We start from the raw sequence: 25,040 nt of genomic DNA, 5'->3' as shown, positions 1-25,040 counted from the left end.
CCCTCCCCATGGTGAAAGATGGAGAAGATCTCTGTACTGGGATTGGAGAACCATTTATTAATGGGTATTACCACATAAAGCAGAAAGAGTGGATCATCACCACTATCAAGAGGCAGATACAGCAGCTGACACAGAGCCCTAGGTGGGCGCTCAGGAGCAGGGGCCTGGCTAATCCCTCTACTCCTCTGCCCACTACTAGTGTTGTCCGGACCATGAACGATTCGGATTTTTGATCCGAATCTCTTTTGTGAGTCGAATCATCCGGATCATCAAAATGAACGATTCGGATCACAAAAGAGGCGGGGCCAGGAGCGACACGCCCCCCTCTCAGCGGGCAGGGGGGTCCTTGAAGCAGAGCAGAGATGGATCGCTCTGTTGGAGGGGAGCCAGCCTTGCAGGGACAGGTAGATGAGAGAGGGGACATGGGTGCCACTGCCTGATATGTGTAGAGCACACATACTGGCTGTAATGTGCTGCTCATTTTAGGCTGTCTGCTCCGTAGAGTGCTGCATAGTGAACAAATGGGAAAGTTTTGGCTCAGAAGCACAGTGCAGTAACTTTGCAGACAGCGTGCTGGGCTAGAATGACAGGACAGGCACTGTGATTGCGTGCAATATGATCCTCCTGCACTGCTCTAAACAGCTGCACAGTCTGCACTTAACTTCTCCCTAAATTTATTATGTGTTTGAGGTGAGAAAAGGGGAATGCTTTCGTTCACTGTGAGACGTTTGCATTCACAATATGCAGATGCACAATTGCACATATAGGTGAAATATATTTAAAGCATATGATTGCAACACGTGGGTAATGTGTGCAAAAAAACATTTCTGCTCTCTGCTCATCCCTCTTCGTCCACCTCTTCCCTTCTCTGTCCACTCCCTGCTCCTCTCTGTCCATCTTCTCTCCTTCTCTGTCCACTCCCTGCCCTTCTCTGTCCACCATCTCCCCTTCTCTGTGTGTCCAGCCCCCTCCCCTTCTCTGTCCATCTTCTCCCCTTCTCTGTGTCCCCCCCCCCCCCCCCTTCTCTGTCCACCGCAGGAAAGTCCTGTCCTGCTAGTCATTTCACCCCTGAATGCTTCCCTAGTAAAAATGATTCGAGATTCGGATCAAAGATCCGGATCTTTTCAATGATCCGATTCGAATCATCCGAATCATTGAAAAGATCCGGACTTCCCTTCTCTACCCACTACTCTGTTTATGGAGACCACCCCTAGTTACAGAAGCCCTGCCTCCTGGCTATCACCTGTCAACTTTATCAGACAGGATATGACATCACAGCTGTTTACTGCTAGTCTGGCTTGGAGGGTGTCTAGGCCGCAGCAGCCAGATCTCTGGATTCAGGCATACGAGGTACAGTGTAATATTTGGCAGCAAATCTTCAGCTAATTATCCCAGTAGCCCTTCCTGCTGTCTCTGTGCTACACTGATCACATAGGGGGACACGGGAACAGTTGTTGGCTGTTCCTGTGCCCCCCTATGTGGTCAGTGTAATGATTGGCTGTTCCTCTGCCCCCCTATGTGGTCAGTGTAATGATTGGCTGTTCCTGTGCCCCCCTATGTGGTCAGTGTAATGATTGGCTGCTCGCATGTCACCTGCCTGTGTCCCCCTATGTGGTCAGTGTAATGATTGGCTGTTCCTGTGCCCCCCTATGTGGTCAGTGTAATGATTGGCTGTTCCTCTGCCCCCCTATGTGGTCAGTGTAATGATTGGCTGTTCCTCTGCCCCCCTATGTGGTCAGTGTAATGATTGGCTGTTCCTCTGCCCCCCTATGTGGTCAGTGTAATGATTGGCTGCTCGCATGTCACCTGCCTGTGTCCCCCTATGTGGTCAGTGTAATGATTGGCTGTTCCTGTGCCCCCCTGTGTGGTCAGTGTAATGATTGGCTGTTCCTGTGCCCCCCTGTGTGGTCAGTGTAATGATTGGCTGTTCCTGTGCCCCCCTGTGTGGTCAGTGTAATGATTGGCTGTTCCTGTGCCCCCCTGTGTGGTCAGTGTAATGATTGGCTGTTCCTGTGCCCCCCTATGTGGTCAGTGTAATGATTGGCTGTTCCTGTGCCCCCCTGTGTGGTCAGTGTAATGATTGGCTGTTCCTGTGCCCCCCTATGTGGTCAGTGTAATGATTGGCTGTTCCTGTGCCCCCCTGTGTGGTCAGTGTAATGATTGGCTGTTCCTGTGCCCCCCTGTGTGGTCAGTGTAATGATTGGCTGTTCCTGTGCCCCCCTGTGTGGTCAGTGTAATGATTGGCTGTTCCTGTGCCCCCCTATGTGGTCAGTGTAATGATTGGCTGTTCCTGTGCCCCCCTGTGTGGTCAGTGTAATGATTGGCTGTTCCTGTGCCCCCCTATGTGGTCAGTGTAATGATTGGCTGTTCCTGTGCCCCCCTATGTGGCCAGTGTAATGATTGGCTGTTCCTGTGCCCCCCTATGTGGTCAGTGTAATGATTGGCTGTTCCTGTGCCCCCCTGTGTGGTCAGTGTAATGATTGGCTGTTCCTGTGCCCCCCTATGTGGTCAGTGTAATGATTGGCTGTTCCTGTGCCCCCCTATGTGGTCAGTGTAATGATTGGCTGTTCCTGTGCCCCCCTATGTGGTCAGTGTAATGATTGGCTGTTCCTGTGCCCCCCTGTGTGGTCAGTGTAATGATTGGCTGTTTCTCTGCCCCCCTATGTGGTCAGTGTAATGATTGGCTGTTCCTGTGCCCCCCTATGTGGTCAGTGTAATGATTGGCTGTTCCTGTGCCCCCCTATGTGGTCAGTGTAATGATTGGCTGTTCCTGTGCCCCCCTGTGTGGTCAGTGTAATGATTGGCTGTTCCTGTGCCCCCCTGTGTGGTCAGTGTAATGATTGGCTGTTTCTCTGCCCCCCTATGTGGTCAGTGTAATGATTGGCTGTTCCTGTGCCCCCCTGTGTGGTCAGTGTAATGATTGGCTGTTTCTCTGCCCCCCTATGTGGTCAGTGTAATGATTGGCTGTTCACATGTCACCTGCCTGTGTTCCCCTATGTAGCCAGTGTAATGGTTAGCTGTTCCTGTGTTCCCCTACATAATCAGTGTAGTGGTTATTGGTTCCTGTGTCCCCTTATATCAGAGGGGTACAGACTAACCAGCAAGCTCATGGTGACCCAGAACTCATTGGAGTGTGTAAGGGACTGCAATGGTCCTAAAATCCCCTTATATCAGTGATCCCCTTATATCAGTGATGGCTAACCTTGGCACTCCAGCTGTGACAAAACTACAAATCCCATCATGCCTCTGCCTCCCTGAGTTATAGTTAGAGCTGTCAGAGTATTGCAATGCCTCATGGGACTTGTAGTTCCACCACAGCTGGAGTGCCAAGGTTAGCCATCACTGCCCTATATGGTCAGTGTACAGATGCAAAAGAATCAGCTCGTTGGTATGTAAATTGGAGGCAAACTATCATCTGAAACAATCACTAAGGATTCATACAGAAGGGAAGGGGGGGAGGGGAAATTTCAGTGTTTGCCATAGGCTGTATATAACCCAGATACGCCCCTGCCCATGGCTGTGATGAGACCAGAGAGTCCATGTTTATATTCAGTACAGACATACAGCCCTGTATGATCAGCGCACATTTCTCGGGGGAGGGGGGGAGGTTGTGCTCCCGCCAGGCGGTATTAGCGGAGAGGCTGATCCGGTGAGAGAGCAGGCTATGTTTATCCCCCGGAATCCACAGCAGATCTCCTGACCTCAGCCCTGTACTCTCTCTGCTGCTGATGTCACACTCTGGCAATGCTTTGTTATATGGAGAGAGATATTTATAGTCATTATCTCAATGTTTACACATGACTCAGAAACCACAGCACACCGCCTAACATCTCTCGTCTGGCTTCGTCACCCTGCAGGGGGAGGGGCAAACATATCACCCTTCTGTCTGTGTCACCCTGCAGGAGGAGGGGCAAACATATCACCTTTTTCTGTCTGTGTCACTCTGCAGGAGAAGGGGCAGGCTGGCAGCTCCCTTCTGTCTGTGTCACCCTGCAGGGGGAGGGGCAGACTAGCAGCTCCCTTCTGTCTGTGTCACCCTGCAGGAGGAGGGGCAGACTGGCAGCTCCCTTCTGTCAGTGTCACCCTGCAGGGGGACGGGCAGACTGGCAGCTCCCTTCTGTCTGTGTCACCCTGCAGTAGGAGGGGCATACTGACAGCTCCCGTCTGTGTCACCCTGTAGGAGGAGGGGCATACTGGTAGCTCCCTTATGTCTTTGAGTCCGACAGGAGACTGGCTTTTCGGTCTGTGTCACCCTGCAGGAGGAGGGGCTGTGTCACCCTGCAGGCGGAAGGCTCAGCACACAGTTGTGCACTCTGCATAGTTTAGTATAGATGTCATGCCCTTATATTTATTTATTTATTGTATTTATAAAGCGCCAACATATTACGCAGAGCTGGACATTAGTTAAGGTTACAGACAATATTTAGGGGAGACATACAGCAATAAGACAATACAGGAATCCTTGTCACCTTATGGAAACATACAAGCAGCGGGTTTAGCGCTTCCTGTTGTGCGCCCTGCTTACCGTTTCCTGAGCGGTTTGGCAGGAAGTGCAGACATCTCACTTAGCACAATGAGTGTCATACGCCAGTCACACGCCTCTCATTCTACAGATATGACACCCCTCCACTGATGCGGTCTGACCCCCTGAAAGGACGCCCGCCACACCCCGACAGGAAGTCCTGCCACTCTCTCTGCAACTTTACTAAACTCTGCTGAACACTAAACTTTACCAGAAAGGGTTAATGGGGGGCAGATGACAGCAGAGGAGGGAGACAGATGAGCTGTGGGGGGTGAAAGAGGAAGAGAGGAGGGGGAGGGGAGAGGAAATGGGGAGGGGGGGAGAGAAATAGAAAGAAGAAGGGAAGTTAGAGGGGGGAGGTGATAGAAGTAAGAACTTAGGTATGTGCTGGGAGATCTGACTAAAGATAACATGTCACAACCCCAGCTGCTGCTATAATGTTACTGCAGGGGGGGGGGGGGGGGGGGGCGGGGGGGGGGGGGGGAGTACCTGTCTTATGAAAGTCTCCCAAGTGTTACAGATTGCCCAGCAAGCTCATGGTGAACCACAACTCCCAGGAGTGTGTAAGTTACTAAACTGTGATGGCAAACACAACAACCTCCTATTTACAATCCGCAACAGCAGACCACACACGTTGTATATATTCTGCAGATTATCCCATCACTGGTCTCTCTAGAGATCTGCAGAACATTGCTCTGCCCCTCCCCCTCCTGACAGATACATGTTGTATATATTCTGCAGATTATCCCATCACTGACCTCTCTAGAGATCTGCAGAACATTGCTCTGCCCCTCTCCCTCCTGACAGATACATATTGTATATATTCTGCAGATTATCCCATTACTGGCCTCTCTAGAGATCTGCAGAACATTGCTCTGCCCCTCCCCCTCCTGACAGATACATGTTGTATATATTCTGCAGATTATCCCATCACTGGCCTCTCTAGAGATCTGCAGAACATCGCTCTGCCCCTCCCCCTCCTGACACATACATATTGTATATATTCTGCAGATTATCCCATCACTGACCTCTTTAGAGATCTGCAGAACATCGCTCTGCCCCTCCCCCTCCTGACAGATACATACTGTATATATTCTGCAGATTATCCCATCACTGACCTCTAGAGATCTGCAGAACATTGCTCTGCCCCTCCCCCTCCTGACAGATACATATTGTATATATATTCTGCAGATTATCCCATCACTGGCCTCTCTAGAGATCTGCAGAACATTGCTCTGCCCCTCCCCCTCCTGACAGATACATATTGTATATATTCTGCAGATTATCCCATCACTGACCTCTCTAGAGATCTGCAGAACATTGCTCTGCCCCTCCCCCTCCTGACAGATACATATTGTATATATTCTGCAGATTATCCCATCACTGGCCTCTCTAGAGATCTGCAGAACATTGCTCTGCCCCTCCCCCTCCTGACAGATACATATTGTATATATTCTGCAGATTATCCCATCACTGACCTCTCTAGAGATCTGCAGAACATCGCTCTGCCCCCTCCCCCTCCTGACACATACATATTGTATATATTCTGCAGATTATCCCATCGCTGACCTCTCTAGAGATCTGCAGAACATCGCTCTGCCCCTCCCCCTCCTGACAGATACATATTGTATATATTCTGCAGATTATCCCATCACTGACCTCTCTAGAGATCTGCAGAACATTGCTCTGTCTATCCCCCTCCTGACAGATACATATTGTATATATTCTGCAGATTATCCCATCACTGACCTCTCTAGAGATCTGCAGAACATCACTCTGCCCCTCCCCCTCCTGACAGATACATATTGTATATATTCTGCAGATTATCCCATCACTGACCTCTCTATGGATCTGCAGAACATTGCTCTGTCCCTCCCCCTCCTGACAGATACATGTTGTATATATTCTGCAGATTATCCCATTACTGACCTCTCTAGAGATCTGCAGAACATCGCTCTGCCCCTCCCCTCCTGACAGATACATATTGTATATATTCTGCAGATTATCCCATCACTGACCTCTCTAGAGATCTGCAGAACATTGCTCTGTCCCTCCCCTCCTGACAGATACATATTGTATATATATTCTGCAGATTATCCCATCACTGACCTCTCTAGAGATCTGCAGAACATTGCTCTGTCCCTCCCCTCCTGACAGATACATATTGTATATATATTCTGCAGATTATCCCATCACTGACCTCTCTAGAGATCTGCAGAACATTGCTCTGCCCCTCCCCCTCCTGACAGATACATGTTGTATATATTCTGCAGATTATCCCATCACTGACCTCTCTAGAGATCTGCAGAACATTGCTCTGCCCCTCTCCCTCCTGACAGATACATATTGTATATATTCTGCAGATTATCCCATCACTGACCTCTCTAGAGATCTGCAGAACATTGCTCTGCCCCTCCCCCTCCTGACAGATACATGTTGTATATATTCTGCAGATTATACCATCACTGGCCTCTCTATCGATCTGCAGAACATTGCTCTGCCCCTCCCCCTCCTGACAGATACATATTGTATATATATTCTGCAGATTATCCCATCACTGACCTCTCTAGAGATCTGCAGAACATTGCTCTGCCCCTCCCCCTCCTGACAGATACATGTTGTATATATTCTGCAGATTATACCATCACTGGCCTCTCTATCGATCTGCAGAACATTGCTCTGCCCCTCCCCCTCCTGACAGATACATATTGTATATATATTCTGCAGATTATCCCATCACTGGCCTCTCTATGGATTTGCACAACATCGCTCTGCCCCTCCCCCTCCTGACAGATACATATTGTATATATTCTGCAGATTATCCCATCGCTGACCTCTCTATGGATCTGCAGAACATCGCTCTGCCCCTCCCCCTCCTGACAGATACATGTTGTATATATTCTGCAGATTATACCATCACTGGCCTCTCTATCGATCTGCAGAACATTGCTCTGCCCCTCCCCCTCCTGACAGATACATATTGTATATATTCTGCAGATTATCCCATCACTGGCCTCTCTAGAGATCTGCAGAACATCGCTCTGCCCCTCCTCCTCCTGACAGATACATATTGTATATATTCTGCAGATTATCCCATCACTGGCCTCTCTAGAGATCTGCAGAACATCACTCTGCCCCTCCCCCTCCTGACAGATACATATTGTATATATTCTGCAGATTATCCCATCACTGACCTCTCTAGAGATCTGCAGAACATTGCTCTGCCCCTCCCCCTCCTGACAGATACATATTGTATATATTCTGCAGATTATCCCATCACTGACCTCTCTAGAGATCTGCAGAACATCGCTCTGCCCCTCCCCCTCCTGACAGATACGTATTGTATATATTCTGCAGATTATCCCATCACTGACCTCTCTAGAGATCTGCAGAACATTGCTCTGCCCCTCCCCCTCCTGACAGATACATACTGTATATATTCTGCAGATTATCCCATCACTGACCTCTAGAGATCTGCAGAACATTGCTCTGCCCCTCCCCCTCCTGACAGATACATATTGTATATATTCTGCAGATTATCCCATCACTGACCTCTCTAGAGATCTGCAGAACATCGCTCTGCCCCTCCTCCTCCTGACAGATACATACTGTATATATTCTGCAGATTATCCCATCACTGACCTCTAGAGATCTGCAGAACATTGCTCTGCCCCTCCCCCTCCTGACAGATACATATTGTATATATATTCTGCAGATTATCCCATCACTGGCCTCTCTAGAGATCTGCAGAACATTGCTCTGCCCCTCCCCCTCCTGACAGATACATATTGTATATATTCTGCAGATTATCCCATCACTGGCCTCACTAGAGATCTGCAGAACATTGCTCTGCCCCTCCCCCTCCTGACAGATACATACTGTATATATTCTGCAGATTATCCCATCACTGACCTCTAGAGATCTGCAGAACATTGCTCTGCCCCTCCCCCTCCTGACAGATACATATTGTATATATTCTGCAGATTATCCCATCACTGACCTCTCTAGAGATCTGCAGAACATCGCTCTGCCCCTCCTCCTCCTGACAGATACATACTGTATATATTCTGCAGATTATCCCATCACTGACCTCTAGAGATCTGCAGAACATTGCTCTGCCCCTCCCCCTCCTGACAGATACATATTGTATATATATTCTGCAGATTATCCCATCACTGACCTCTCTAGAGATCTGCAGAACATTGCTCTGCCCCTCCCCCTCCTGACAGATACATATTGTATATATTCTGCAGATTATCCCATCACTGACCTCTCTAGAGATCTGCAGAACATCGCTCTGCCCCTCCCCCTCCTGACAGATACATATTGTATATATTCTGCAGATTATCCCATCACTGACCTCTCTAGAGATCTGCAGAACATCGCTCTGCCCCCTCCCCCTCCTGACAGATACATATTGTATATATTCTGCAGATTATCCCATCGCTGACCTCTCTAGAGATCTGCAGAACATCGCTCTGCCCCTCCCCCTCCTGACAGATACATATTGTATATATTCTGCAGATTATCCCATCACTGACCTCTCTAGAGATCTGCAGAACATTGCTCTGCCCCTCCCCCCTCCTGACAGATACATATTGTATATATTCTGCAGATTATCCCATCACTGACCTCTCTATGGATCTGCAGAACATTGCTCTGCCCCTCCCCCTCCTGACAGATACATGTTGTATATATTCTGCAGATTATCCCATCACTGACCTCTCTAGAGATCTGCAGAACATTGCTCCGCCCCTCCCCCTCCTGACAGATACATATTGTATATATTCTGCAGATTATCCCATCACTGACCTCTCTAGAGATCTGCAGAACATTGCTCTACCCCTCCCCCTCCTGACAGATACATATTGTATATATTCTGCAGATTATCCCATCACTGGCCTCTCTAGAGATCTGCAAAGCATTGCTCTACCCCTCCCCCTCCTGACAGATACATATTGTATATATTCTGCAGATTATCCCATCACTGACCTCTCTAGAGATCTGCAGAACATTGCTCCGCCCCTCCCCCTCCTGACAGATACATATTATATATATTCTGCAGATTATCCCATCACTGCCCTCTCTAGAGATCTGCAGAACATTGCTCTGCCCCTCCCCCTCCTGACAGATACATATTGTATATATTCTGCAGATTATCCCATCACTGACCTCTCTAGAGATCTGCAGAACATCTCTGCCCCTCCCCCTCCTGGCAGATGCATGTTGTATATATTTTTTCCTGGGATAGCACTGAATACAAAATTTACACTTTTATACAAGCTGTACACCGACTGCTTTACATTGTATCACAGCGTCACATCTGCAGTGCTGTCCCATGAGAAGATATCATACAATATTTACACTGTTATACATGCTGTACACTGACTGCTTTACATTGTATCACAGCATCACATCTGCAGTGCTGTCCAATGAGAAGATATCATACAATACTTACACTGTTATACAAGCTGTACACTGACTGCTTTACATTGTGTCACAGTGTCACATCTGCAGTGCTGTCCCATGAGAAGATATCATACAATATTTACACTGTTATACAAGCTGTACACTGACTGCTTTACATTGTATCACAGTGTCACATCTGCAGTGTTGTCCCATGAGATGATATCATACAATATTTACACTGTTATACAAGCTGTACACTGACTGCTTTACATTGTATCACAGTGTCACATCTCCAGTGTTGTCCCATGAGAAGATATACAATATTTACACTGTTATACAAGCTGTACACTGACTGCTTTACATTGTATCACAGTGTCACATCTGCAGTGCTGTCCCATGAGAAGATATCATACAATATTTACACTGTTATACAAGCTGTACACTGACTGCTTTACATTGTATCACAGTGTCACATCTCCAGTGTTGTCCCACGAGAAGATATACAATATTTACACTGTTATACAAGCTGTACACTGACTGCTTTACATTGTATCACTGTGTCACATCTGCAGTGCTGTCCCATGAGAAGATATCATACAATATTTACACTGTTATACAAGCTGTACACTGAATGCTTTACATTGTATCACAGTGTCACAGCTGCAGTGTTGTCCCATGAGAAGATATACAATGTTTACACTGTTATACAAGCTGTACACTGACTGCTGTACATTGTATCACAGTGTCACATCTGCAGTGCTGCCCCATGAGAAGATGTCATACAATATTACACTGCTGTACAAGCTGCACACTGACTGCTTTACATTGTATCACAGCGTCACATCTGCAGTGCTGTCCCATGAGAAGATATCATACAATATTTGCACTGTTATACAAGCTGTGCACTGACTGCTTTACATTGTGTCACAGTGTCACATCTGCAGTGCTGTCCCATGAGAAGATATCATACAATATTTACACTGTTATACAAGCTGTACACTGACTGCTTTACATTGTATCACAGTGTCACATCTGCAGTGCTGTCCCATGAGAAGATATCATATAATATTTACACTGTTATACAAGCTGTACACTGACTGCTTTACATTGTATCACAGTGTCACATCTGCAGTGCTGTCCCATGAGAAGATATCATACAATATTACACTTTTATACAAGCTGTACACTGACTGCTTTACATTGTGTCACAGCGTCACATCTGCAGTGCTGTCCCATGAGAAGATATCATACAATATTTGCACTGTTATACAAGCTGTACACTGACTGCTTTACATTGTGTCACAGCGTCACATCTGCAGTGTTGTCCCATGAGAATATATCATACATTTACACTGTTATACAAGCTGTACACTGACTGCTTTACATTGTATCACAGTGTCACATCTGCAGTGCTGTCCTATGAGAAGATATCATACAATATTTACACTGTTATACAAGCTGTACACTGACTGCTTTACATTGTGTCACATCTGCAGTGCTGTCCCATGAGAACATATCATACAATATTTACACTGTTATACAAGCTGTACACTGACTGCTTTACATTGTATCACAGCGTCACATCTGCAGTGCTGTCCCATGAGAAGATATCATACAATATTACACTGTAATACAAGCTGCACACTGACTGCTTTACATTGTGTCACAGCGTCACATCTGCAGTGTTGTCCCATGAGAATATATCATATATTTAAACTGTTATACAAGCTGTACACTGACTGCTTTACATTGTATCACAGTGTCACATCTGCAGTGCTGTCCCATGAAAAGATGTCATACAATATTTACACTGTTATACATGCTGTACACTGACTGCTTTACATTGTATCACAGCGTCACATCTGCAGTGCTGTCCCATGAGAAGATATCATACAATGTGTACACTGTTATACATGCTGTACACTGACTGCTTTACCTTGTATCACAGCGTCACATCTGCAGTGCTGTCCCATGAGAAGATATCATACAATATGTACACTGTAATACAAGCTGTACACTGACTGCTTTACATTGTTTCACAGCGTCACATCTGCAGTGTTGTCCCATGAGAAGATATCACACAATATTACACTGTTATACAAGCTGTACACTGACTGCTTTACATTGTATCACAGCGTCACATCTGCAGTGCTGTCCCATGAGAAGATATCATACAATATGTACACTGTAATACAAGCTGTACACTGACTGCTTTACATTGTATCACAGTGTCACATCTGCAGTGCTGTCCCATGAAAAGATGTCATACAATATTTGCACTGTTATACATGCTGTACACTGACTGCTTTACCTTGTATCACAGCGTCACATCTGCAGTGCTGTCCCATGAGAAGATATCATACAATATGTACACTGTAATACAAGCTGTACACTGACTGCTTTACATTGTTTCACAGTGTCACATCTGCAGTCTTGTCCCATGAGAAGATATCATACAATATTACACTGTTATACAAGCTGTACACTGACTGCTTTACATTGTATCACAGCGTCACATCTGCAGTGTTGTCCCATGAGAAGATATCACACAATATTACACTGTTATACAAGCTGTACACTGACTGCTTTACATTGTATCACAGTGTCACATCTGCAGTGCTGTCCCATGAGAAGATATCATACAATATTACACTTTTATACAAGCTGTACACTGACTGCTTTACATTGTATCACATCGTCACATCTGCAGTGCTGTCCCATGAGAAGATATCATACAATATTTACACTGTTATACAAGCTGTACACTGACTGCTTTACATTGTATCACAGCGTCACATCTGCAGTGCTGTCCCATGAGAAGATATCATACAATATTTACACTGTTATACAAGCTGTACACTGACTGCTTTACATTGTATCACATCGTCACATCTGCAGTGCTGTCCCATGAGAAGATATCATACAATATTTACACTGTTATACAAGCTGTACACTGGCTGCTTTACATTGTATCACAGTGTCACATCTGCAGTGCTGTCCCATGAGAAGATATCATACAATATTTACACTGTTATACAAGCTGTACACTGACTGCTTTACATTGTATCACAGCGTCACATCTGCAGTGCTGTCCCATGAGAAGATATCATACAATATTTACACTGTTATACAAGCTGTACACTGACTGCTTTACATTGTATCACATCGTCACATCTGCAGTGCTGTCCCATGAGAAGATATCATACAATATTTACACTGTTATACAAGCTGTACACTGGCTGCTTTACATTGTATCACAGCGTCACATCTGCAGTGCTGTCCCATGAGAAGATATCATACAATATGTACACTGTAATACAAGCTGTACACTGGCTGCTTTACATTGTATCACAGTGTCACATCTGCAGTGTTGTCCCATGAGAAGATATCATACAATATGTACACTGTAATACAAGCTGTACACTGGCTGCTTTACATTGTATCACAGTGTCACATCTGCAGTGCTGTCCCATGAGAACATATACAATATGTACACTGTTATACAAGCTGTACACTGACTGCTTTACATTGTGTCACAGTGTCACATCTGCAGTGCTGTCCCATGAGAAGATATCATACAATATTACACTGTTATACAAGCTGTACACTGACTGCTTTACATTGTATCACAGTGTCACATCTGCAGTGCTGTCCCATGAGAAGATATCATACAATATTACACTGTTATACAAGCTGTACACTGACTGCTTTACATTGTGTCACAGCGTCACATCTGCAGTGTTGTCACATGAGAAGATATCATACAATATTTACACTGTTATACAAGCTGTACACTGACTGCTTTACATTGTATCACAGCGTCACATCTGCAGTGCTGTCCCATGAGAAGATATCATACAATATTTACACTGTTATACAAGCTGTACACTGACTGCTTTACATTGTATCACAGCGTCACATCTGCAGTGCTGTCCCATGAGAAGATATCATACAATATTTACACCGTTATACAAGCTGCACACTGACTGCTTTACATTGTGTCACAGCGTCACATCTGCAGTGCTGTCCCATGAGAAGATATCCTACAATATTTACACTGTTATACAAGCTGAGCACTGACTGCATTACGTTGTATCACAGTGTCACATTTGCAGTGTTGTCCCATGAGAAGATATCATACAATATTTACACTGTTATACAAGCTGTACACTGACTGCTTTACATTGTCTCACAGCGTCACATCTGCAGTGCTGTCCCATGAGAAGATATCATACAATATTTACACTGTTATACAATCTGTACACTGACTGCTTGGCATTGTATCACAGTGTCATATCTGCAGTGCTGTCCCATGAGAAGATATCATACAATATTACACTGTTATACAAGCTGTACACTGACTGCTTTACATTGTCTCACAGCGTCACATCTGCAGTGCTGTCCCATGAGAAGATATCATACAATATTACACTGTTATACAAGCTGTACACTGACTGCTTTACATTGTATCACAGTGTCATATCTGCAGTGCTGTCCCATGAGAAGATATCATACAATATTACACTGTTATACAAGCTGTATACTGACTGCTTTACATTGTATCACAGCGTCACATCTGCAGTGCTGTCTCATGAGAAGATATCATACAATATTTACACTGTTACACAAGCTGTACACTGACTGCTTTACATTGTATCACAGTGTCACATCTCCAGTGTTGTCCCACGAGAAGATATACAATATTTACACTGTTATACAAGCTCTACACTGACTGCTTTACATTGTATCACTGTGTCACATCTGCAGTGCTGTCCCATGAGAAGATATCATACAATATTACACTGTTATACAAGCTGTACACTGACTGCTTTACATTGTATCACAGCGTCACATCTGCAGTGCTGTCCCATGAGAAGATATCATACAATATTACACTGTTATACAAGCTGTACACTGACTGCTTTACATTGTATCACAGCGTCACATCTGCAGTGCTGTCCCATAGAAAGAGATGATAAAATATTTACAAAATATGAGAGGTGTACTGACTGTGTATATAAAACACCTGCAGATGAGATATATGTGATTATTGAGGTCAGGGAGGGGGGTGAATGGCTGGCAGTGCTGTGTTGCATTGTATGGACACCAGATGCAGAACGTTGTTGTGTAATAGTGCTGTGCAATGCTGGAGGTTGTGTAATGTGTTACACTGTAAGTCTTCTGCAAGCTGATGGCGCTGGGGAGAATTGTGACATGTAACACACGTTGTGTCCTGACGCCATCTCCCCGACTGGTGCCACATCAGCTGAGCGACTCTAGACTCCCGCGCAGTGCGTTCTGTGTCTTTATATAACAACAACCATGAAACATGTGTAAAGTACTTTTCTCCCGTAGGACCCAAAGCGCATGAGTACAAAGTAATGTGTACAGGGGAAAAGTTGTGTGATCATAAATACCAGACTAATCAGGTGGCTTTTAAGTTTTGATTTAAACATGTTCAGGGTTGGAGCTGGTCTTGATTAAGTTTGGCAAGGAATCCCAAAGGGTAGGGGCTGCATGACGGAAAGCTCTGGCTCCAAATCCTTTCGAGCTGAGGTCGTGGTAGATGTGACCAGAGCCGGGACAAGGTCCTCCAGCACCCAAGGCTGAGACATCAAAGTGCGCCCCTCCATCCCTCCCACCCCAGCCGACACACACTGATTGCTATTAGACTAGAGGCGCCCCAGGGCCCCCAACACCTGAATCTCTAGTTATCTGGCTTGTAGTCACTTCCATGTATCTCCTTTTCTTATTTCTTTCTGCTTCAAACACAATTAGGAATGACAGCTGAATGAATTGTACGCCCCCTCCTACACTGCGCCCTGAGGCTGGAGCCTCTCCAGCCTATGCCTCGGCCCGGCCCTGGTTGTGACGCCGTTGCAACAAATCCTTCAGGTATCCGGGGCCTAGGTCGTGTAGGGATTTGAATGTTAGCATGCCAATTTTGAAAAAAATTCTCCATTTTATGGGTAACAAGTGTAGTGAGCAAAGGATTGGTGTAATGTGGCAATGTTGAGGTTGGATTGTTAACAGTCTTTAGGACGTTCTCAGCTAATAAGCAACTACAACACAAGTTCAAGGGTGACCACACACACACAATACAATAACACATTACAATTTTCTGTTTTCTCAATAAAAATTATTAGTTGTATAGAAAAATATAATTTTTTTTTTCTGAAAACGGAACAACACAGGAGCGACCGAAATGTTTCAACAATTTTATTTCTAGGAAATTGAACGATGTAGGATAGATTGGAAATCTCTTAATTTATAGATCAATCTTTTTTTTTTTTTTTTTGTTTTTTTTCATAATTGTGGAAGAATTAAACACACAGGCACTGGTCAGATTTTTATCAAATGTTAGAGCTGGTCCACACTAGGTCCGGAAACGTATCCGTGGCTGCGTTTTTCAAACCTGATGAAAAACGGAGTCCCGGATACTAATGTTGAAAATAGCAGCCAGCCTCACCCAAGTAAAAAACGGATCCGTCTGCGTGTGCGGGGATCCGTTTTCAAAACCTGAACGGAAGGTCCGGATCTGCTGCATTTTCACGCAACGGATCAGGACCACGGATACACGCAGGGGGTAGTGAAAGCAATGAGAAAACGCATCTCCATCTGCACAGGCAAAAAACGGATGTTAAAACTAGGGTTGCCAGGTGTCCGGTTTTAGACCGGACAGTCCGGTTTTTGGCCGCTGTGTCCAGTGCAAAAAGGCATGCTAAACCGGACAATTAAGATGTCCGGTTTTATGCCTTTTCCGGCGGCTGTCAGTATTGACAGCCGCCTGTAGCAGGAGGAGAGCAGCGCAGTGGAGGGAAAGCGGTGGGCAGCGGCGGAGAAGGGGGCCATCTCCCCCCCCCTTCTCTCACCTTAGATGCTTTCCGTCCCTCGCTGTCTCCTCCGATCTGTGTGTGGCTGACTGGCGGTGGCGCTTGCTTGGCAGCGGGCGGGACTTACCTTCCGCGTCGCTCCATGCGCCGGCCGGAAGTTCTGGTGCCGCAGCCGCTGCTCTGGTCTGCATCAGACCAGAGTAGTGGCAACTCATCCCGCGCGGCGCCTGCGACGAGACCAGTCACCAGACGGAGGAGACACGGAAGGTAAGTTCCGCCCCTCTGCCAGCCACCGCACACACCGATCGGAGGAGACAGCGAGGGAGGGAGAGGACCCTAAGGTGAGCGAAGGGGGGGAGATGGCCCCCTTCTTCACCGCTCTCCCTCTTCTCTGCGCTGACTGCTTCCCTCCTGGGGGGGGGGGGACACACCTGCCTACATATACTGGGCCCATATACACCCTGGCTACATATACTGGGCCCATATACACCCTGGCTACATATACTGGGCCCATATACACCCTGGCTACATATACTGGGCCCATATACACCCTGGCTACATATACTGGGCCCATATACACCCTGGCTACATATACTGGGCCCATATACACCCTGGCTACATATACTGGGCCCATATACACCCTGGCTACATATACTGGGCCCATATACACCCTGGCTACATATACTGGGCCCATATACACCCTGGCTACATATACTGGGCCCATATACACCCTGGCTACATATACTGGGCCCATATACACCCTGGCTACATATACTGGGCCCATATACACCCTGGCTACATATACTGGGCCCATATACACCCTGGCTACATATACTGGGCCCATATACACCCTGGCTACATATACTGGGGACATATTCCCCTGCCTACATATACTGGGGACATATACCTCTGGCTACATATACTGGGGACAACTGGCTGTTTGTCATTATGTGCATTTACTGGTGAAAAGCTGTCTCTTATGTGCATTTACTGGTGAAAAGCTGTCTCTTATGTGCATTTAGTGGTGAAAAGCTGTCTCTTATGTGCATTTAGTGGTGAAAAGCTGTCTCTTATGTGCATTTAGTGGTGAAAAGCTGTCTCTTATTATGTGCATTTACTGGTGAAAAGCGGTCTCTTATGTGCATGTACTGGTGAGGACAGTTAGTGACATGGCTATGTACTCTGTAATGTGCTGCAGAAGATGTCAGTGCGATATAAATACTGTAAAAAACATTTTTTTAAAAAGCCCATTGCTTAGCCCCACTCTACATAAAAGTGCACTTCTGACTCCGCCCCTAACTCCACCCCCTGTCCGGTTTTCTCCATCAGCCGACCTGGCAACCCTAGTTAAAACTGATAGCCTGAGCTTTATGATTGGCCCAAAAAATTCCTCCCACTCCTTCCTAATGATGGAGACGTTTTCTGTCAGGGAAAAACCTGAACGGAAACTGATGCAAAACTGATGCACTTTCATCAGTTTGCAGTACGGTGGGTACTTCCCCTGATCCGGACTGCAGGGTCCGTCCTGCAACTGGGTCTAATGTGGACCGTCAATGGAAAAATATCGGTCGACAGCAGCAGGTGGCGCTTTACATTTACATCAAGTTTTCACCATCACCAGAATTGAATGGCGTGTAGCAGAACTCATGGAGGAGCATGTGATCAGGGCCATCATCTTATCTGCTGACATCACTTCCTCCTTGAGCACATGATCTTGACCAGCCAATGGAAGGCATACAAATGTGTCACCTGATCAGACAGACCTTTCTGGGGTCCTGTTACACATCCAAAGCTGCCCTTTTCATTTGTGACAGTTAATTTCCAGCAAGAAAATACTAATAAGTTTGCTGTTACTTTTTATTAATATTTTTTGAATTGTTCTTTTTTTCTATAGTCTTTTGGGAGAAAGCTAAGGAGAAACAGTCACAGAATGGAGGCAGTTATCTTGTTATAAAGGGAGCTGTCATGGGTTGGGCTACATGCTATGGAAGGACATAAATAACCTTTTATACTATGCAAACAGTTTATACTGGTGTGGCGCTTCATACACACACTCAACTGTTGTACCCCAAAACAGTCGTCTGAGAATCGCTTAAAAAGAACCGCCCCACTGTGATAAGAGACCACGATTATGGTCCATGTAGTCCGATCCATCCTGGCGGATCTGGTCAGACGATAATCCGTGTTTATATAGGGTACCGGCTGTAATGCTTTCCCACTCTCTCCAGTGGATTTGTATGACATGGGAGGGGGCTGACGTACATGGATGTTATGCAAGGAAGAGTCGGCTGCACATGGATATTACACATGGAATGGGATGGGGCAGTTGTACATGGGTGTTACACTTGGAAGAGAGGGCTGCACATAGAATGGGAGGGGGCTGATGTACATGGATGTTACACATTGAAGAGAGGGCTGCACATGGAATGGGAGGGGGGCTGATGTACATGGATGTTACACATGGAAGAGGGGGATGCACATGAAATGGGAGGGTGCTGCTGTACATGGATGTTACACATATAAGAGGAGGCTGCACATGGAATGGGAGGGTGCTGCTGTACATGGATGTTACACATGGAAGAGGGGGCTGCACATAGAATGGGAGGGTGCTGCTGTACATGGATGTTACACATGGAAGAGGGGGCTGCACATGGAATGGGAGGGGGCTGATGTACATGGATGTTGCACATGGAAGAGGGGGATGCACATGGAATGGGAGGGTGCTGCTGTACATGGATGTTACACATGGAAGAGGGGGATGCACATAGAATGGGAGGGTGCTGCTGTACATGGATGTTACACATGGAAGAGGGGGCTGCACATGGAATGGGAGGGGGCTGATGTACATGGATGTTACACATGGAAGAGGGGGATGCACATGGAATGGGAGGGGCTGCTGTACATGGATGATACACATGGAAGAGGAGGGGCTGCACATGGAGTGGGAGGGGGCTGCTGTACTTGGATGTTACACATGGAAGAGGGGGCTGCACATGGAATGGGAGGGTGCTGCTGTACATGGATGTTACACATAGAAGAGGGGGCTGCACATGGAATGGGAGGGGGCTGCTTTACATGGATGTTACACATGGAAGAGGGGGCTGCACATGGAATGGGAGGGTGCTGCTGTACATGGTTGTTACACATGGAAGAGGGGGCTGCACATAGAATGGGAGGGTGCTGCTGTACATGGATGTTACACATGGAAGAGGGGGCTGCACATGGAATGGGAGGGTGCTGCTGTACATGGTTGTTACACATGGAAGAGGGGGCTGGTACACAAGGATGGTACGCACGTTAGAAGGGGCTGCACATGGAGTAGGACCACAATTAAGTTGATTAGGGGTGTAAGGATATATCCAGCCTTGAACCCACTCAGAGACAACTCCATGCATACTGTCCTTGGTGAGTATTGGATTCAGGCTCCTGGCGGTGCTGCAAGGCCAGTGGGCCTGTCCCATGCCTGTAGCAGTGATCTGTGTTCTCTGTGTACAGTGCTGCATTATTCTCAGGCCGTGCTGCTCTCTCCTCACAGTCTGGCATCTCCGCAGCTCACAGATTTGTGGTCAGAGTGTTCCGGGATCCTGACTGATGGCAGCCAGGTGGTGTGACGTGGTGAGGCCTCAGCTTGCCAAGCCGCTCAGAGAAGGAACCATTTCATGCCTGCAGATCAGCAAATGTGTGCCCTGCACTGCAGATCCATGCAATGTACTGTATATCTGTACCATGGCTATAGAGCCTAGTACTACTACCAGGCCTCCCCCTAACCTGGTCATGTGACCGTACAGGGGATACTGCCGTCCATGGCACCTTACCAGGCCTCCCCCTATCCCGGTCATGTGACCGTACAGGGGATACTGCCGTCCATGGCACCCTACCAGGCCTCCCCCTATCCCGGTCATGTGACTGTACAGGGGATACTGCCATCCATGGCACCCTACCAGGCCTCCCCCTATCCCGGTCATGTGACCGTACAGGGGATACTGCCGTCCATGGCACCTTACCAGGCCTCCCCCTATCCTGGTCATGTGACTGTACAGGGGATACTGCCATCCATGGCACCCTACCAGGCCTCCCCCTATCCCGGTCATGTGACTGTACAGGGGATACTGCCATCCATGGCACCCTACCAGGCCTCCTCCTATCCCGGTCATGTGACTGTACAGAGGATACTGCCATCCATGGCACCCTACCAGGCCTCCCCCTATCCCGGTCATGTGACTGTACAGGGGATACTGCCGTCCATGGCACCTTACCAGGCCTCCCCCTAACCCAGTCATGTGACTGCACAGGGGACACCACCGTCCATGGCACGTTACCAGGCCTCCCCCACTCCTGGTCATGTGACCGTACAGGGGATACTGCCATCCATGGCACCTTACCAGTACAAGCCCCCCACTCCTGGTCATGTGACCGCACAGGGGATACTGCCATCCATGGCACCTTACCAGGCCTCCCCCTATCCCGGTCATGTGACTGCACAGGGGACACCACCGTCCATGGCACGTTACCAGGCCTCCCCCACTCCTGGTCATGTGACTGCACAGGAGACACCACCATCCATGGCATGTTAGCAGGACTCCCCGGTATTGTCTAACCCTTAACCCTCCCCCGGTGGTGCCTTACCCTTAAAATGTACCTGAGATGACAAATGTAAAAGATTTGATACTTTCTCCAGCCCCACAAGCACCGCTGAGTCCCTCACTATCCTCCTGAGTGCCTCCGTTCTTTTGCTAACGGTCCCGTTACCTGGCTCAGTTGCGCCAGTAGGTCTCTTCTGCACGTGTGTGGAAGGGCCGCGCATGCGCAGAAGAGACCGACTGGCATAGCTTAGCCAGTTACCGGGACCGCTAGAAGAAAACAGAGGCACTCAGGAGGATGGCGTGGGACTCAGCGGTGCTTATGGGGCTGGAGGAAGCCCCGGGTAAGTATCAAATCTTTTACACTCCTCATCTCACATTTTCTTTAACCCCACCCCTGGCGGTGCCTAACCCTTAACCCCACCCCTGGTGGTGCCTAACCCTTAAACCCACCCCTGGTGGTGCCTGACCCTTAACCCCACCCCTGGAGGTGCCTAACACTTAACCCCACCCCTGGTGGTGCCTGACCCTTAACCCCACCCCTGGAGGTGCCTAACACTTAACCCCACCCCTGGTGGTGCCTGACCCTTAACCCCACCCCTGGAGGTGCCTGACCCTTAACCCCACCCCTGGAGGTGCCTAACACTTAACCCCACCCCTGGAGGTGCCTGACCCTTAACCCCACCCCTGGAGGTGCCTAACACTTAACCCCACCCCTGGAGGTGCCTGACCCTTAACCCCACCCCTGGTGGTGCCTGACCCTTAATCCCACCCCCGGTGCACAACTAACCTTAACCCCCCACCACCACCTTACCTTAACCCCAACATCTTGTTTTAAAGGCAACCTGAATTGCAGCTGTAAATAGCGGCTAAATGCAGAAAATAGCAGCTACAAATAGCGGCTACAAATTGTAGCTGCTATTAGCTGGCTCCAGTTTAATAATATTATGTGAGCCAAGATTTCTGTACACCTGCTAAAATCAATAGGGGAGATAGCCGCTCCCTTACGTTGTTTTCAAATGATCCTTATTAAGGGTGCACTGTGCACTTTCGTATAGGTTGAAGAGTCCATACATTGCTGAATTTGTGGCATCGGTCTCTGGAATCTACCAGCAATCAATGCTGCAACATGGCCGCCCAGTTGTAATACCGATCGATGTACAGTTGAAATTGATCGCAACTCGTTTCAGCAGGCTGGAACGATCTTGCTGAAAAGTGGGCGTTTGGGTGTGCAGGGGTTGATCTCTGGATGACCGACGGACCTCCAGATGAAATCTGCTCCTGCGAGCCATGCAGGGCGTTGGCAGCACAATCGTCTATTCGCTGGCGGGCTCCCCCTGTGTCTTTTCTCCATCGCTGGCAAGGAGCTTTTACCCCTGACCTGATGTGGTCATGTTCGTGCCACCGTGTAATGGGGTACAGGAGCCTCCAGGGGGCGATAGAGAGAAGACACAGGACACTGGAGGAGGTGTGGCGGCGGACAGGTGAGTGTGAGCTCTGCTGCCAACATACTGCACTCTGATTTCCAATAGATTTCATGCTGATATCTGTGTGCAGCACACTGGCCGCCGTACATCCCTCTCCCAGTGTTGCCAACCGCCCGTAAATTTACGGGCAGCCCGTAATTTTTTATACAAATTAAGATGCCCGTGAACTCCGTAAGGAATTCAGCAGCGTCCGTAAAAGGGCGGCCTGTTGGCCGCCCGCCCTGTTGCAGGAGGACAGCAGCGCAGTGGAGGGAGAGCTGTGGGCAGCGGTGGAGAAGGGGGGCAATCTCCCCCCCCCCCCCTTCTCTCACCTTAGTGCTCTCCCTCCCTCGCTGACTGTCCCCCTCCTGATCTAACTGTCTGGCAGTGGCGTTTGGCAGCGGGCGGGACTTACCTTCTGTCTCGCTCCTGCGCCGGAAGTTCTGCTGCTCTGGTCTGGACCAGACCAGAGTAGCGGCAAATCATCCCGCGCCGGCGACGAGAGAAGACGCAGGTAAGTTCCGCTCGCTGCCGCCTGCCACTACCAGCCACTCAATCACACACATATAACCCTGGCTACATCTACTGGGCACATATACCTCTGGCTACATCTACTTGGCAAATATAACCCCTGGCTACATCTACTGGGCACATATAACCCCTGGCTACATCTACTGGGGACATATACATCTGGCTACATCTACTTGGCACATATAACCCTGGCTACATCTACTGGACACATATACATCTGGCTACATCTACTGGGCACATATACCTCTGGCTACATCTACTGGGCACATATACCTCTGGCTACATCTACTGGGCACATATACCTCTGGCTACATCTACTGGGGACATATACCTCTGGCTACATCTACTGGGGACATATACATCTGGCTACATATACTGGGCACATATAACCCTGGCTACATCTACTGGGCACATATACCTCTGGCTACATCTACTGGGCACATATACCTCTGGCTACATCTACTGGGCACATATACCTCTGGCTACATCTACTGGGCACATATACATCTGGCTACATCTACTGGGCACATATACCTCTGGCTACATCTACTGGGCACATATACCTCTGGCTACATCTACTGGGGACATATACATCTGGCTACATATACTGGGCACATATAACCCTGGCTACATCTACTGGGCACATATACCTCTGGCTACATCTACTGGGCACATATACCTCTGGCTACATCTACTGGGGACATACAACCCTGGCTACATCTACTGGGCACATATACCTCTGGCTACATCTACTGGGGACATATAACCCTGGCTACATCTACTGGGCACATATAACCCTGGCTACATCTACTGGGCACATATACATCTGGCTACATCTACTGGGCTGGGCACATATACCTCTGGCTACATCTACTGGGGACATATAACCCTGGCTACATCTACTGGGCACATATACATCTGGCTACATCTACTGGGCACATATACCTCTGGCTACATCTACTGGGCACATATATACCTCTGGCTACATTTACTGGGCACATATAACCCTGGCTACATCTACTGGGCATATATACATCTGGCTACATCTACTGGGCACATATACCTCTGGCTACATCTACTGGGCACATATAACCCTGGCTACATCTACTGGGCACATATATACCTCTGGCTACATCTACTGGGCACATATATACCTCTGGCTACATCTACTGGGCACATATACATCTGGCTACATCTACTGGGCACATATACATCTGGCTACATCTACTGGGCACATATACATCTGGCTACATCTACTGGGCACATATATACCTCTGGCTACATCTACTGGGCACATATACCTCTGGCTACATCTACTGGGCACATATATACCTCTGGCTACATCTACTGGGCACATATACCTCTGGCTACATATACTGGGCACATATACATCTGGCTACATCTACTGGGCACATATATACCTCTGGCTACATCTACTGGGCGCATATACCTCTGGCTACATCTACTGGGCACATATATACCTCTGGCTACATCTACTGGGCACATATAACCCTGGCTACATCTACTGGGCACATATACCTCTGGCTACATCTACTGGGCACATATAACCCTGGCTACATCTACTGGGCACATATATACCTCTGGCTACATCTACTGGGCACATATAACCCTGGCTACATCTACTGGGCACATATACATCTGGCTACATCTACTGGGCACATATACATCTGGCTACATC

At 47.7% G+C, this 25,040-nt stretch overlaps 1 protein-coding gene across 1 annotated transcript in view; it reads left to right on the top strand.

The window, feature by feature from the left end:
- Positions 1-1,257: 1,257 nt before the first annotated feature.
- The window catches only part of ENO3 (enolase 3), a 118,364-nt gene continuing 94,581 nt past the window's right edge, over positions 1,258-25,040 (top strand). Inside the window, exon 1 of the mRNA XM_068273898.1 lies at positions 1,258-1,350. The gene's annotated coding sequence lies outside the window, so the exon portion shown is untranslated. The remainder of the gene's footprint in view (positions 1,351-25,040) is intronic.

The sequence above is a fragment of the Hyperolius riggenbachi genome, chromosome 3 (assembly GCF_040937935.1).
Source record: "Hyperolius riggenbachi isolate aHypRig1 chromosome 3, aHypRig1.pri, whole genome shotgun sequence".
NCBI lineage: Eukaryota > Metazoa > Chordata > Amphibia > Anura > Hyperoliidae > Hyperolius > Hyperolius riggenbachi.
The sequence above is the reverse complement of the archived record's forward strand: the minus strand, read 5'-3'. Positions and strand labels throughout refer to the sequence as shown.